Here is a 16,804-nt window from a genome sequence, read left to right as displayed (position 1 = left end):
AGGTGGCGTGGAAACAGATCTAGGAGTGCGTGCACAGGACGAAAGATTTTCAGCCCCTAACCTCCACGAGATTGAGGAGGAGGCTCGCCGGCTGAAAAACAACAAAGCCGCTGTAGCAGATCAACTATCAAGCGAGCTTTTAAAATACGGTGGAGAAGCACTGGTGAGAGCACTACACTGGGTCATTACCAAGATTTGGGAGGAGGAAGTATTACCGGAGGAATGATGGAAGGTATCATGTGTCCCATCTACAAAAAGGGCGACACGTTGGATTGCGGGAACTATCGCGCGATCACACTACTGAGCGCCGCCTACAAGATACTCTCTCAAATTTTATGCCGCCGTGTATCACCGATTACAAGAGAGTTCGTGGGGCAATATCAGGCTGGATTCGTGGGTGAACGCACTACAACGGACCAGATGTTCGCCATCCGCCAGGTGTTGCAGAAATGCCGCGAATACAACGTGGCCACACATCACTTGTTCGTCGATTTTAAATCGGCGTATGATATAATCGTTCGAGTCCAGCTATGGCAGCTTATGCACGAAAACGGATTTCCGAATAAACTGATACGATTGATCAAGACGACAATGGATCGGGTGATGTGCGTAGATTGAGTATCACGACACTCCCGAGTCCCTTCGAATCTAGCAGAGGGTTACGACGAGGCAATGGTCTTTCGTGCTTGCTGTTTAACACTGCTTTAGAGGGTACAATAAGTAGAGCGGGGATGAACACAATTGGAACGATTTGCACGAAGTCCGTTCAGCTGCTTGGTTTCGCTGATGATATTGATATTATAGCTCGCAAATTTGAGACGATGACGGAAACGTACATCCGACTAAAGAATGAAGCCAGGTGAATCAGATTAGTCATTAATCCTTATGTGGCTGGCAGGGTACCCGGGTACCCAGCACCCATTTAAAATACACGGTGTAGAAAAAAGCAAAAAGTTTGCCGGCTACATAACGGTGAATGTGTCGGAGACAAAGTACATGATGACAAAGGGCTCCAGGGAATAATTACCGCGCCCGCAACCCCGAATTTCTATCGACGGTGATGCAAGCGAGGCGGTTGAAGAATTCGTGTACTTGGGCCATGACTTGGGCTCACTGGTGACCGCTGACAATGACTCCAGCAGAGAATTTCAGAGGCGCATTTTGGCAGGAAATCGAGCATACTTTGGGCTCCGCCGAACTCTGCGATCGAACAAAGTTCGCCGTCACACGAAGGTAACTATTTAAAAACGCTGATTAGACCGGTAGTCCCTACGTGCAGAGATCCAACGTCCCCTTGAAGTTTTCGAACGGAAGGTGTTGCGTACCATCTACGACAGAGTGCAGATAAAAGACGAGACTTGGAGAGAGCGAATAAATCACGAGCCGCATCAGCTGCTGAGAGAACCAACTGTCGTCCACACCGTGAAAATCGGGAGGCTACGGTGGGCGGTTCACGTCATCAGGATGTCAGATAGCAACCCGACTAAAATGGTTCTTCGTAGAGTGCGGAACTAAAGACACAGAGCTATGGACCGAGCAGAATAGAGACGACTCCTATATACAGCAGAGGTCATTCTGGCCTTAGTCTGACCGGTAAGTAAGTATCTTCTGTAGCATCCAGATGGTGGCCAAAGCCGGAACGATTTGGTAGGCTGGGCTTGTTTCAAGAATGCCGGGCAACAACCCTTCACAGTTGGTGTTCGCGACTTATCAGGGTGGCACAAGAAGGTATAGGCCCCGTCGCAGATAGCCCTGAATGAACGAAAACGTTTTTTTTTTCTGCTAAATCGTTGATTCGGACCATTGTGGAATGTTACCATGTGGAAATTACAGTTACCAGTTCAAACTCACCCCGCCGTGGGGTACTCGACCAATAATGCAGCGACTCACATGCTGCCTGCTGTCTGGCTGGCTGGCTGCGAGCTAAAGTTGGCGCGCATCAACAACAACCTGACCGACCGTCTTTCTCGTTTCTCGTATATTCTTGGCGTTGCAACAAGTCGGAGTCGAACACTTCAAGAGCCAGACCAACAACAAATATTTAAGGTATAGGTATAAGTTGGTATTGTGGATTTACCGGCTACTTGTATTCTACCGGTTACTTAAGTAGCCGTTACAAAGTAGCCGTTTTCATATAAAAATCAACTTGATTGTCAAAAAATGAATGTCGCTGAGTAGCTAGTGGCAACGAGGAATAGCGCATACAATAAAAATGTTTAAAATCCTTTTTAAGTTACTCTTTTTATAAAACGGCTACTTTGGAGGCCATACTGAAGCGACCGGTAGAATACAAGTAGCCGGTAAATCCACAATACCTGAGCGGAGCAGACTTGCTTGATTGAATGGCCTTCGGTCCGGTGTGGTTGGCGGCGCGGCGTGCGCAAGCTTCTTCTTGCCTTACAGCAGCTCCTTTGCAGGTCCACTTTGCTGATAGCAGCACACCGACAGGAAGCGCACTGCAGCATGAAAACTTTCTCTCTCCCCTATATTTACGAGATACAAATGGACAATCGGGAGATGCAATTTAGCCAGTTTGTCCAGATTCAACTTTTCTTGCGGGGCCGGAGCAGTTTGTGGTGGCATGGTGGGCATCATGTGATGCGTTGTTAGAGCGATCCCAGAAGGAGGTGTTCAGGTAGACCAGAAAAAAAGATGATTAAATGGCTTCTGAGAAGTCAGCGAACCAATGTGGAATGCATCTTTTTCGTGCGAGTCCCCCAAAAGAGCCCTTTCCAATGTTGCTTTTTTCATTTTGTGGGGCATATTTACGGTTCTTGACAGGAATCCATTTGGACCTCAGCTAAAGATTATGTACATGAATTGATAAAAAATTGTTTCTTGAATATATTTATTCGAAATTTGAAGCTATGACGGCCTTGGTGATCTAGTGGCTACCGCTTCTGATTCGTATATAAAAGGTCCTGGGTTCAGTACCTGACCCGTTCCTTTCCTTCTACTTTGTATCTTTCTACTTTCTCCCTCCTTTCAACATATACAACTCATATTTATCTGTTTGCAGATGTTTCTCGGTGAGCCAATAAAAACTTTTGTTTTAACGTAACGACGTTTCGGCTCATTGCTTTTTTTAGCCATCAGACAATTTCAATCACCACCGCAACTTTCGCCTCAAAAAAAGTTTCGCGTTAAGTGCAGCGAGCTCTTGGTCCATCCTTCTTTATTCTCCCGAATACAAATTGAGATGTAGCTAAGCGTTAACAAACTACATCAATACACTTAGGGTCTGTTCCAATTGGATAATTAAAATTAATTTTCACTTAAACTTGACAGTTCGATAATTATTTCCTTAGGAAAACTGTCAAGTTTAAGTGTCGAGCTGTCAAATTTAAGTAAAAATTAATTTTAATTCGCCAATTGGAACAGACCCTTAGTACTGTCGTTTTATGTTGTAGCTTTAATGTACTCTGACTTCAGCTTGGCATATGAAAACATGACAATGCATCTGACTGTAATGTTACATTAGCATCTAACCACAGATCTGTGATCTAACGTCATACTGATGTAAAACGCTGTACTTATGATCATCAAGATACATCAAAAAACGTTAGGATCTGATGTTACATTAAAATGTAACGTCATGCTGATGTAAAAGGACGTGCTCATGAGCATCAAGATTCATCCGAAAACATTAAGTTCTGATGTTACATCAAATTGTAACGTTTTGCCCAGCGTTTTGCTGATGCATAATGATGCAAGTATAAGCATCAAGAAACATTCAAAGACATTAGGCTCCAATGTTACATTGAAAAGTAACGTTATGTTATGTAAACCGATGTTCTCATAAACATCAAGATACATCTAAAAACGTTAGATTCTAATGTTGCATTATGAGCTAATGTCGTGCTAATGTTGAACGAAATATTCAAGGACATAAGATTCAGACGTTCCCTGATGTCTCCTACATCAGGATTACATTGCGATTTAGATGTGTTTATGCAAGGTAGTAACATCAGGAAATCAAATGTTTTTGATGTCATGAACAATACCCAGAACATCACAACCAGTGCTTGAAATTGAGTGAATATGAATGGTACGATCAGTCATCAGCGCCAACCATCAAGTATGTTCATTGCCGTATACACCGGCGAAGAGAGAGATTCAGAGAGCCGCACGGCGCTGAATCGTCGTTCCTCACTCTCACTCATATTTTTTATTGCTCCCGCTCCCACTTGCTTCTGAAGCATGTTAGCCAATGAAGGCATATTGCTACCGCTTTGGGTTGAAAAGCGCCGGTCAAAGAAGAGCAAATTTTGATTCGTCTGAGGTAAAACGCTTCAATTTTCAAGCGCTGATCACAACCTGATGTTTTCAGACATTTCTTGATTTGCAAAAACATTAGTAAACATATAATGGATTACTGCACGAATTTCAACTAGCCTGGTTACTCTCACACGAAATTTGACGTTTGAGCGGTGTCGGCACCGCTCAAACGTCAAAATTTATGTGCGAGTAAGCAGGCCAGCATAAATTCGTGCAGTGGACCATTACAGAAGTTTTTTGATGTGCAAAACATAAGACTAAAACCTTTTCTGATGTATGTTGATGTATGTAAACATTAGATGCAAACGTTATTCTAATGTTTTACGATGTAAAAACGTTACATCTAGACGTTTTCAAATGCAGATACATCTGAAAACGTTGGGCTCTAATGTTACATTCTAACCTAAATTCGTACTGATGTTGAACGACGTACTCATAAAAATTAGGAAACACACAAAAACGTTATATTAACAGCAAACGTCATGTCATCTCGTTATGTACATAAACATTAAAATGCATTCAAAAACGTTATCTTCTAATCTTACATTATACGCCACCGTCACACCTGAGAACATTAGACAAACGTCGGAATATAATGTTTCTGTACATGAACAAACATTTGAAAACGACTACATGTTACGTTTTTTTACATCGAAAAAACATTAGAATAAATACGGCTACGAATCTAACGTTAACATACATCAACATACATCAGAAAACATTTAAATCTAATGTTTTTTCACATCTAAAAATATCTGAAAACATCAGGTTCTGATGTTCTGGGTTTTCTGATGATAATGTATACATCTTTGCATAAACACATCTAAATCGCAATGTATTCTAACGTTCAACATCAGAAAGCATTCAAAACATCTGAGAACATCAGAAATACATGCGAATCAAATGTTTCTGTGCGTCAAAAAAACATATAAAAACGTGTAGATTTAACTTTTAATACATCGCAAAACATCAGAAAAAACGTTGGAATGTAACGTTTTCATGCTTTAATATACATCAGGGAACGTTTGAATCTAATGTTTTTTACATCAACCTACATCAGAAAAACGTTTAAGTCTTACGATTTGTACATCAAAATACATCTAAAAACATCAGGTTTTGATGTTCTGGATAATATTCTTGACATCATAACACATTTGATTTCCTGATGTATACATTATGTTACCTTGCATAAACACGTCTAAATCGTAATGTATTCTCATGTTCGACGACAGAAGTACATTAAAACTTGATGTTAATGTGCACATCAAAATTAAATGTCAGGCCAATGCAATTTTTTATTCGGGTTGCCACCGTTCCAAATGTTCTGGCGATAATGTCCATGTCTTCCGCAAAGCACACACATTGACCGGATTTTGTGAAAATCGTACGGCGGCTGCTGAACCCGGTTCATCTTATTACATCTCCTAAAATCCCCTAAGACATCTTGAAACGCTTTGAGAATATAATTAGCCTTATTCTGCGAGTTGTGTGAGGTGAGACACTCGGTTTCAAGTCTCGTGAGATGTGATTGATACACACCAAATAGAATTGAGTCGACTTTCGTCATCCCATTTGGCTCGTCTCACCCCACACGACTCGCAGAACATTCGGTCAAAAAATGGACCACCCTATCGTACATGCATACGATATGTGGTAGGGTCGTTGCATATTTTTGCATTGTTTGTGCATGCATCACGGATTTTCAAGATTTTGGCTTTTATAGTATCTTTGCGTTGTAAATTTCTCTTCCCCTCTCTCCAGTTTCTCTTCGATTGACTTCGCGACAATGCCGCGTGTAGTACCTATAGGTACTGTCCCAAGGAAACCTGATATTTATTATTATATGTGGTTAGCCACCGCCGCGACAAGGGCGGGTGGAGCGGTTGGCTTATTTGTAATCACTACGGTGGCCAGGCCATATCTACATATATGCGTACGTATATGCGAGTGCAATTATCTCCGTTTATGTGTAATTTGCGTGCTGGCTGAGTCCCGCCTGCACGCGGTGGACGCATTTTGGTGGTTCGCTCTTTCTTATACGCATACGCACTCGTATGAAAAAAAAAAATGCTGTTTTTCCCGTTGTCGTCGGTGGCTTACATTTAAAATTATCAGTACGGAGGGCGGAGGCGAAATAAGATCATCTGATGCAGGGGTTCTCAGCTGCACAGTAGCGCAACTTCTTCCATTTTATGTGTAAGGACATTGACCATTTCTCAGAAAATGCAGAAACCCAAAGGATCAAAGACGACCTAGGAAAGATGGTTGGAAATTTGCAAGCAGCCGAATAGGGTCTTGTGCCATTTGGGCAGGTGTACCTATTTTGGGCACTTGGCGCTATAACTAAGCCAATTTCAAACCGATTGATTTGAATTTGTGTATAGAGTTAGGCACCTACAGTATCTAACTCTGTACAAAAATTCAAATCAATCGGTTTGAAATTGACTTAGTTATAGCAGCAAGTGCCCAAAATAGGTACACCTGCCTAAATAGTACAAGATCCTACTTGTGTCGGGGACCCAGCAGAGATGGGAGCAATATAGAGAAGCATGAGTAGAGTAGCCGGAAAACAAATCCATTGCAAAAAGATAAGAGAGCATGATGAAAATGTGATTGCTCGAGTGCAAGTGAGTATGGTACAGAATGATATGCGGAGGTTTTACGAAACTGTCAACGGGGTACGGAGGAAAATAGCGCCTTCTCCCGTCATGTGCGTGCAATGACCGTGATGGAAACATGCTGACATATGAAACAATGGTGGCTGCCAAGTTGAGACAACACTTCCAGGTATTGTTCAATGATGGGAAATGGAAGAACGGCAGACCGAATTTGAATCGATGAGGAATATAGCAATTCCTCCAGGATTTTTTCTATAGAGTGATGGAAGTGCAGTGGTGCAGTGATTTCATCTTGAATTCCTTCAGAGACTCCTTTAGGAATTCATCTATGGATACCACAAGACATTTCTTCGGGAATATGCCCTGGGATATCTTTAAAGGTTCCTCCAGTGATTGTTCAAGTGTTGTTTTCGAGGTTTCCTTCAAGAATTTCTCCAGAGATCCTTTAAGGTATTTCTTCTGATTTCAGAAATTTCTTCAAGGATTTCTACATCTATTCCTTCCAGAATTTCGCAGGAGATTGCTCCAATAATTCCATTCGAAATTATTCGAAGTATTTCTGCAAGACTGTCTTCCAGAAATTCTTTCAGAAAATTTTACTAAAAGTTATTCAAAAATTTATCCAGGAATTTCTGAAAACATCCATAAAGGAGTCCATCCAAGTATTCCTTCAATAATTTTTCCAGAAATTACTGGAGACATGGATTTCTTCAAATTTTTATCCAGAGTTTCTTACATAAATTCTTCCAAGAATTCGCTAAGAAAGCTCTCAAGATTCCAGAATTCCGCAAGGGATTGCTTCCGGTATTCATCATGGGGTTTCCTCATAAATTTCTCCAAGGTTCCTCCAGAGATTCACCTGGGAATTCAGTCTGTGATTCTTTCGGGAACAACTTCCAGGATTATTTTGAAAATGCCTCCCAGAGCTCTTCATGGGATTCCTTCCTGTTTAGAGATTCTTTTAGGAATTCCTCTTGGTATTGCTTTCAAACTTCCTCCTGGGGTTTCTTCTGAAACTCCTCCAGGGATTCCTTCAGGGATTGCTCCAAAAGTTCCACTGCGTTCTGGTTTTAGGAGTCCTTTAGGATTTCCTCTGGAATTTCAGTTATTTCCTCAGTACTTCCTCCTGGGATTTCTTCAGAAACTCCTCCTAGAATTTCCTAAGAAATTGATCATTGGATTTCTTCAGGAATTCTTCCTGGGATTCCTCCATAAATTCCTCCCGGATTCCACTGGGAATTCTTACAGCTTCGTCCAGGAATTCCTCTAGCAATTTATCTTGACATTCCTCTATGAATTTTTCCAGAGATTTCTGCAGGTATTCCTCTTGAGATGCCTCCACACTCAGAAATAAAAGTATACACGGAATTACTATTATTTATGCATTTTGTATCCGCATCTCTCTCACTCTCTTTTTGTTTTCATGCTATCCGCTGCTTCGTCTGGGTTGACAAATCACTTCGCTTCAACCCAGGCTAAACGGCATATAGCATGAAAACAGAAAGAGAGTGAGAGAGATGCGGATACAAAATGCATAAATAATAGTAATTCCGTGTATACTTTTATTTTAGAGTGCAGGAATTCCTTCTGAAAGTGCTCCAGTAGTTCTTCAAGGAAATTCTCTAGGAATTTTTCCAGGGACTTCTCTAAGGATTCCTCCAGGGATTCACCATGAAATGTATGCAGGGATTCCTTCAGGAATTCTTCTTGAGTTTTCTTAAGGAATTTCTTTAGAGATTCCTCCAGGAATTCCTACAGGCATGTCTCCAGGAATTTCTCCACTGTTCAGAAATCCTCCTGGAAATTCACCAGGTATTCCTTCAGAAATGCTCCCTGGAATTGCTCCCAGAATTTATCCAGGAATTCATGTAGGCATTTATCCAGGGACTCCTCTGGGAATTCCACCAGAATTTCTCCAGGGATTACCCCAGGAATTTCTTCAAAAATTCCTCCAGGAATTTTTACAGGAATTGATCCAGGGATTCCTTCCTTCGGAAATTCCTACAGCAATTCTTCCAGGACATCCCGGAGTTTCCTGCAGGAATTCCTCTGGGAATTCCTCATGGAATTTCTTCAGAAATTCCTCCAGAAATTCTTCCAAGAATTCCTGTGGAAAAAGTTCTCGGGGAATTCTTTTAGGAATTTCTTCAGATATTTCTCCAGGGATTCCTCCTAGAATTCCTCTAAAGATTACTACAGGTATCAGGATTTTTTCAAAAATACCTCTAGGAATTTCTCCAGGAGCTCTACCAGGGATTCCACCAGGAATTTGTCCAGAAGATCCTCCAGGCATTCCTCCTGAGGTTTTTCCAGAAATTGCTTCAGGGATTCCTCCAGCGATTTTTTTTTTTCAGAAAGTCCTCCAGAAGTTCTTCCAAGAATTTCTTCAGAAATTCCTCAAGATGCTTTTTCTCCAGGGATTCCTCCCAGATTTCCTCTAGGGAAGGAGTTTATCCATTGGTTCTTTCAAGATTTCTTATAGAATGTGCTCCAGGATTTCATCCAAGAATTTTTCCAGGGAGTTCTCCAGGAAATTTTCAAGGAATTCCTCCAGGGATTCCTTCATGGTTTCCTTCGGGTATTCCTGCAGGAATTCGCCACGGATTCATCCAAGCATTCCGTCTCGATGTACAATTTTTGATATTAAATTTATTTTGACAAATAACTCACCCCATTAACTTGTACTCCATGCTGCAAACATTTTATGGTTTTGCAAGATTTAATTACTTGTGTGGATCTATTGAAACTCTTAACTGTGAACTTTTAAGTGGCTACGCAGTGTTTATTCTTGAAACGGGTTTATTATTTACCCAACGTTTCGGCACTTAGGGATGGTGCCTTCATCAGGGGGAACTGGAATTGATTTTGTTGATTAAGTATATCTTATCTAATTGTGTTTGACTTACAATAATGTTCTCGTTTTGTCTTTAGTGTTTCGGCTAACTATAACTGTCTTGACTATAATTGTTTGGTACATGCTGTGGGGTAGATTTGTCTGGTTAGTTATTTTGAAATTTTGCATGTCCGTTTTTTGTTAGTAAATTAAATAATGCTTACACTTAATAACACTACGGTGAACTTTTAAGTGATTCAAGAATACATTGAAAACATCGATTCAAAGCATTCCGATTAAATCGGTGAATCGATTCTGCTGATCCGATTCGAATCGATTCACAAAAATCGATGTCTCAGCCAAATCTGCCCAATGGTACTGTGAAATCTCGAACGCTAGAAAAGGTCGAAACAGCCATTAGAGAGCAGAAGAACAACAATGCTTCTGGAAAAGACGACCTCCCGGCTGAACCTCTCAAGCACGGTAGTGAGCAGCCGTATTATCTCTTACACGTTTTATATTGAAGATATGGAAAGATGAAGAATTGCCTCTATACAAGAAAGGGCATCGACTAAAGTGCGCTAATTACATAGCAGGTTGGTTGCTTTTTTGTCACTATCCGTTTTTGTCACTATCCGATTTCGTGAATATATTATTCCGTTTTTGTCAACACTAAAATTTGCATCATAACTTTTCTCTCGAATACTAGTTATTTATATTTTAACATTGATTGGGAGGTAGTCCATAATGACATAAACGATGTATGCACCACAATAGCTTAAACACACTTTTATTCAGCTCTCATGCATAATTTGACTTCATTTTTTCATATCTTAGAACAATTTACCCAACTTAATTTTCAAGTGTGAAAAAGTAGCATACCATAATAAATCAATAACATGTGGGATATGCATATAAAACTATCGAAGGTCAGACTCAATTATCACCCCGAATAATCAAGCAACTTTTTTTTCATATCATTAGTGTATTGTGTTAGGGCGCCTTCATTGGTGTTCCTTCCGTGGATTGCTTCAAGATGTCCATGTGGGTATTCTCCCAGGAACTTCCTTCTAAAGATTCTTACAGAACTTTTATCCTAGATTTCCATCCAAGAATTTCAGCTTTCGATTACTACGAAAACTACTACCTTGGATTGCTTAAGAACCTCCTGCTTGGGATTTCACCTTGTATGCCTTCTGTGGATTCCTCCAGATTCCCTAATGGATTTCTTCTAAGAATTTCTTTAGGAAATACTTCAAACATTCCTTTAGGGGATTCAGAAGATTACTCTGTCAGGAATTTACGGAACAGTAGTTTAGTCTGAAATCCAGGAATTCGATCTAAGGGTTTTTCGAAGAAGTCCTAAAGGAATTCCATCAACCCTGTAGGTTTCCCACAAGGAAATCTTAGAGAATTATTTGACAGAACTCCTGCAGTATTCATAGATAGAACTTCTGAAGGATTCCCACAAGGAGCTCCAGGCAGAATTTCAGAAGATCTTCTGAGAATTCCCAGAAATAACTCCTCGAAGATGTTTATAAGGAACACCAGGAGGCCTCCAAGAGCAAACTTCTGGAGGATTTGCATAAAAACTGATGGAGAATTTGTAAAAACAACTCCTCGAGGACACCTAGAAGCAGTTTTTGGAGGATTCCTTGAATGAATTCTTGGAAAGTTCCCAGAAGGAACTCTTGGAAGAAACACAGTTAGAAATCCTGGAGAAAACCCCAAGACAAATAAAGAAAGAATCTAGCAAAATCACTTGGACAAAATTTTGGAGAGGGATTTCATGGAAATATACTAGAAGTAACTCTTTCAAAAATTCCAGATGAAATCCTACAAAGAATTTGAAATATTTCCAGAAAGAAATTCTGAGGGTTCCTCAGAAGAAACTACTGAAGGAATATCATAATCGGAGGAACTCCTGTAGGAACTTCGGAAGAGAAGTCTTGGTAAATCTCAAACACCTCTTAGGTTAATTTTAAGAGGATGTCTTGATTAAAACGCCGAAAAAAAACGATTAAACCAACTTTGTATTCCTCCAGATTCCTTGATAGATTTCTTCTGAGAAATCGGCAGGAAATAACTCAGAAAATCGTTAAGGTGAATAAGGAGTTGAGTCTTTCAGAAATATTTTTTTCTGGGAAAGAGGAAAATGATCTGGGGAATTTTCCAGCAACCCCTGAAAAAAAAAATATTAAAGAAATTTCATCATTTCTGAAAGTATCCTTCGAGGAACAATTGGATGATTTCTTGAAAGAACTTATACAAGATTCCTAGAACTAATTTCTCAAGGATTCCCACTACTTCTGGAGGGTTGTCAGGAGCACTCCCTGAAGAAACTTCTGGAGGATTTGAGGAAACAATTCTTGGAAGATTACTAGATTTAACTTCTGGGAGATTCCCAAGGGACGCAGTAAGAAATCGGGGAGAATTATTATTATTATTATTACTATTATTATTATTATTATTATTATTATTATTATTATTATTATTATTATTATTATTATTATTATTATTATTATTATTATTATTATTATTATTATTATTATTATTATTATTATTATTATTATTATTATTATTATTATTATTATTATTATTATTATTATTATTATTATTATTATTATTATTATTATTATTATTATTATTATTATTATTATTATTATTATTATTATTATTATTATTATTATTATTATTATTATTATTATTATTATTATTATAGAGTTTTGGCACTTCTCAGCAAAAATTGCTGGAAACTTTCACCTACCCCGGGCAATCGGAATGCCAAAGGGGATTAGGCTCTGTGGATCTCATTAGCCGGTTTTTTAGCTTATCCTAATGAGTCTGCTTTTGGATGTACTTTCAGTTGTGATGATTCAGGAACCGCCTAACTATACTACAGGTTCCAAGAATCACCGCTTTCAGGATGCTGTTCAGGTCCTTCTTCAATTCCAGCTCGTCTAGGGACCTCAGGAGAGATTTAGGGACAACTCCGGTTGCCGAGAGGACAACCGGAACTATACGGACGTCCTCCAGGTGCCACATCTGCTTCAACTCCTCCGCTAGGTCGTGGTACTTGGTTATCTTGCCGGAGAACGTTGATTGGACATTATGGTCTAACGGTACAGCGATGTCGATGAGAGTTACTCGCTTCATCCTTTTGTCGAAAACCACAATGTCAGGCCGGTTGGCACGAATGAGGACGTCCGTAATGATCTCGCGATCCCAGTACAGCTTTATGCAACTATTTTCCAGAACCGGGTCCGGCTGGTACTTGTAGTAGGGTACAAATCTGTCGACCAAGTTGTGCTTTAAAGCAAGCTGTTGGTGCACAATCTTGGCAACTTCGTTGTGACGATCGAGGTAAGCTGATCCAGCTAACACTGAACAGCCTGCAACGACATGCTCGATCGTTTCTCCTACTGAATTACACTTCCTGCAACGGTCCTCCACGTCCTCGTGCAATATGTACCGCCGATAGTTCTTCGTCGCAATTACCCGGTCCTGGATGGCTACCATGAAACCTTCTGTTTCTGAGAAGAGGTCACCCCGCACCAGCCACGCGTTTGACGCCGCCTTATCGATGTGCTCGAGTTCCAGTTGATGGGGGTGCGTCCCATGCAACTCCTTTTGCTTCCACGTTACGATCATCTCGTCGACGGTCTTGATGTCGCAGTTCAGCTGATAATCCTCCTGCGCCAGATGCAGGGCGCTGTAACCGTGGTCAGCTTCACATACAGTGCGGTACATTTCGTGACGGTTCTGGCTTTCTACGAAATATGCCCGCAGCTGCTGGATCTGGGAGACACACAGTGCCTGGATATCGGTGACGCCTCTTCCTCCTACTGCGCGTGGCAGGGTGACTCTCTCAATGGACGACTTTGGATGGCGCATGCGGTGCTTGGTGAACGCCACTCGTACTGCTCGTTCTAACGCCTCGAGGTCAGTCTTGGTCCACTTTACCACCCCAAAGCTGTAGGTCAACAGGGGCACAGCAAACGTGTTGATCGCCTTCACCTTGTTGCCGGCTGACAGAAAGCTCCTCAGAACACAGTTGACACGATGCAAGAACTTGTCCTGCAGTTCCTTCTTGATCGCTGTGTGGCGAATACCTCTAAGTTGCAGGAAGCCGAGGTACTTGTACACTTCGCCTTCAACCATATTCCGAATCTCCTCCTGTTCGTTGACGCGGAAACAGCTGGCGTCCACTACTTGACCCCGGCGAAGATGGACTGACCGACATTTGTCAATTCCAAACTCCATCCGGATGTCGTTGCTGAACACCGTCACAAGCTGCAACAGTTGATGCAGCCTCTGTACTGATTCCGCAAACAGCTTCAGGTCGTCCATAAAGAAGGTGTGGGTTATTCTTGTACTCCTTCCCCCACTTTTCAGTTGGTAGCCAAAGTTGCATTGGTTGAGTGCTCTGCTGAGGGGGTTCATTGCAAGGCAGAACCATAGCGGACTGAAGGTATCGCCTTGAAATATCCCCCTCCTGATGCTGAGAGTTCTGGACCGCAACACAGCTGTTCCGTCGGTGATTTGTAGGGACGTGCTCCACATCCCCATCGCGTGTTGCATCAGCCTGATGATGTTCCCGTCTACCTTGTACAACTGCAGCACCTTAAGAAGGTACGAGTGCGGCACTGAGTCGTACGCCTTCTTGTAGTCGATGTACGCCATGCTCAGGTTCCTCTGCTTATCGGTGGCTTGACCCACAATGACTGCATCTATAATGACCTGATCTTTGCAGCCTTGCGTGTTTTTGCGACACCCTTTTTGTTCTTCGGTCATCACGTTGTTGGCATCGCAGTGGGTTTGTATCCTCCTCGCTATCACCGACGACAGCACTTTGTACAGACTCGAAAGACACGTTATTGGTCTGTACTTTGCTGGGTCAGCTGTGTTTTGGTCCTTCGGCAGAAGATAAGTGATACCCCTGGTAATGAACTCTGGTAGCTGCGTGGGGTCTTCTAGCACCATGTTGAAGCATTCCGCCATCCGCCCGTGGATCGTCGTGAGCTTTTTATACCAAAAATTGTGCACGAAATCGGGTCCTGGTGCAGCCCAATTTCTGGTATACCGGGTAGCCTCGCGTACATCCTGAGCGGTTACTACGACCGCGGTCATGTCTCCAACTCCATTACACTGTCGCTCTTCTTCTGCCAACCACATCCCATCGTCGCTGTGCTGGACAGGGTTCTCCCATAGATTGGCCCAGAACTGTGTGACTTCGCCAATCTCCGGAAGGCCTTCTCCATAGTCAGGCTTGTCGTTTCGGATGCAGTTGTAGAACTCTCTTTCGTTAATGTTGAACATCCGGTTTTGTTCCTTCCGCTTCGAACATTCTCCATAACGCCGCAATCGTTTCGCAAGAGCACTCAACCGCTGTACATGGGTGTCGAGGATCTCCGTAATGTTGACTTCTGTGAGATCTCGGAGTTCTGCGGGCTTCACAATTTCAGCAACATAACGAACTAGCCTCGTTGATCGATTCCCCTGCTTGTACTGTGTTAATCGACCAATCTTGGTCCGCAATGTGGCGATCCGGTTCTCCAAACGTCGCATCCACGCGGGTTTCTGTGTGCTGGGGCGTGTGCGACCTTCACCGTCGCCTTGCGGGCGCGTCCGCAGTCCCAGCGTCTTGACAACAGCCACCGCAGCTGAATACACCGTAAACTGCAGATCCTCAAGGTGCTGTACGGCCTCCAAGTACTGTGGCAAAATATCCTGGTTTAGGATGCTTACTGCACTTGTTAACCGATAGGAATTCCGCAGCTTTGGTATTCGGTGCCGGGACATGGGGTCTGTCCCACGGAACTGCGTGACTGCTGTGGCCATGTGGAGCGCTAGTTCGTCTCGTAGTTGCTGTCGTTGCATATCCGCTGTTGGTCCTGGAGCAGTGGGTGCAGTCGTATCACGACTCTCACTCGCGTTCGATGCATCCAGCCCGTCAGAACTCCTTCTCGACGTATCGCTCGATCTTGTCCTCTCCTCTCCCAATTCCCTCTGCGCTTCCAGCTTGATGCACTCCACTTCTGCAGCTGTGAGCATATTATGAGACATAATTGCTCGCTGTCGTGTGTACAGCTTGTTCACGTCAAGCTGGTTCGCTGGTTGTGTGGCTTCGTGGTCGTGCGGCTAGTGTCACCAAGCATTTAGTCGCATCGTGCTAGGAGCGCGGGTTCGATTCCCGCCGCAGCTGTCAGGAAAAGTTTTCGGCTGTGCCACTGGGCGTTGCATGCTAGTCCGTTGTCTAGTGTCGTGCTTCCTTCAAAGAGCGAATAGCTCACTGGAAGTACTAAACGTGTCCGTGTCTTTCTAAAAAAAGCGAGGGAATCTCTCGTTGAACATTTCCAGCATCCCTGATCTGCCGGACATGTCCGTCTCCATCCTCGTGCAGACAAAATAGCAGCGAATCACGTACATATTCATCTCCCTCGTCCACATGATCCGCTGCCGTCGGCCGCCTGCTAACGTGAGTGACTGACGTCGATCAGCCACAGCAACATTGGCAGGTGCAGCATGGCCTTGGTGATTGCTATTGCTGCCGTTTCTGCTCTGCGTTCGTGGTACGGGCTGTGCCCGTTGACTGGAAGGCCGCTCTTGCACCAGTTCCTCTTCCAGCCGCTGGCCGCTCGCTCTGTCCCCCGTTCCAGGACCAGCTCCAGTAGGGGCTCCCTCCTCGGGCGATCGCATTCTTCTATTTCGTCTAGCTCGTGTCTCCATATGGGTGTGCTTTCATTCCCGGAAGCTACGGGTTCTGCATTGGCATTTACTCCAAGTACAGTGCTAAATAGCTTGGCTCAAGCGCCGCTGCTCGCCGAGGGTGGTTTTTCATGGTCGCCCAGGAGATATTTTACCTTGAGCTCCCACTCCTCAAATGGTGGTTTTTCATGGACGCCCAGGAGTTATTTTACCTGAGCTCCCACCTACGTTATTATTATTATTATTATTATTATTATTATTATTATTATTATTATTATTATTATTATTATTATTATAATTATTATTATTATTATTATTATTATTATTATTATTATTATTATTATTATTATTATTATTATTATAGTAT

Source organism: Aedes albopictus, chromosome 2, assembly GCF_035046485.1.
Source record: "Aedes albopictus strain Foshan chromosome 2, AalbF5, whole genome shotgun sequence".
Lineage (NCBI taxonomy): Eukaryota > Metazoa > Arthropoda > Insecta > Diptera > Culicidae > Aedes > Aedes albopictus.
The sequence above is the reverse complement of the archived record's forward strand: the minus strand, read 5'-3'. Positions refer to the sequence as shown.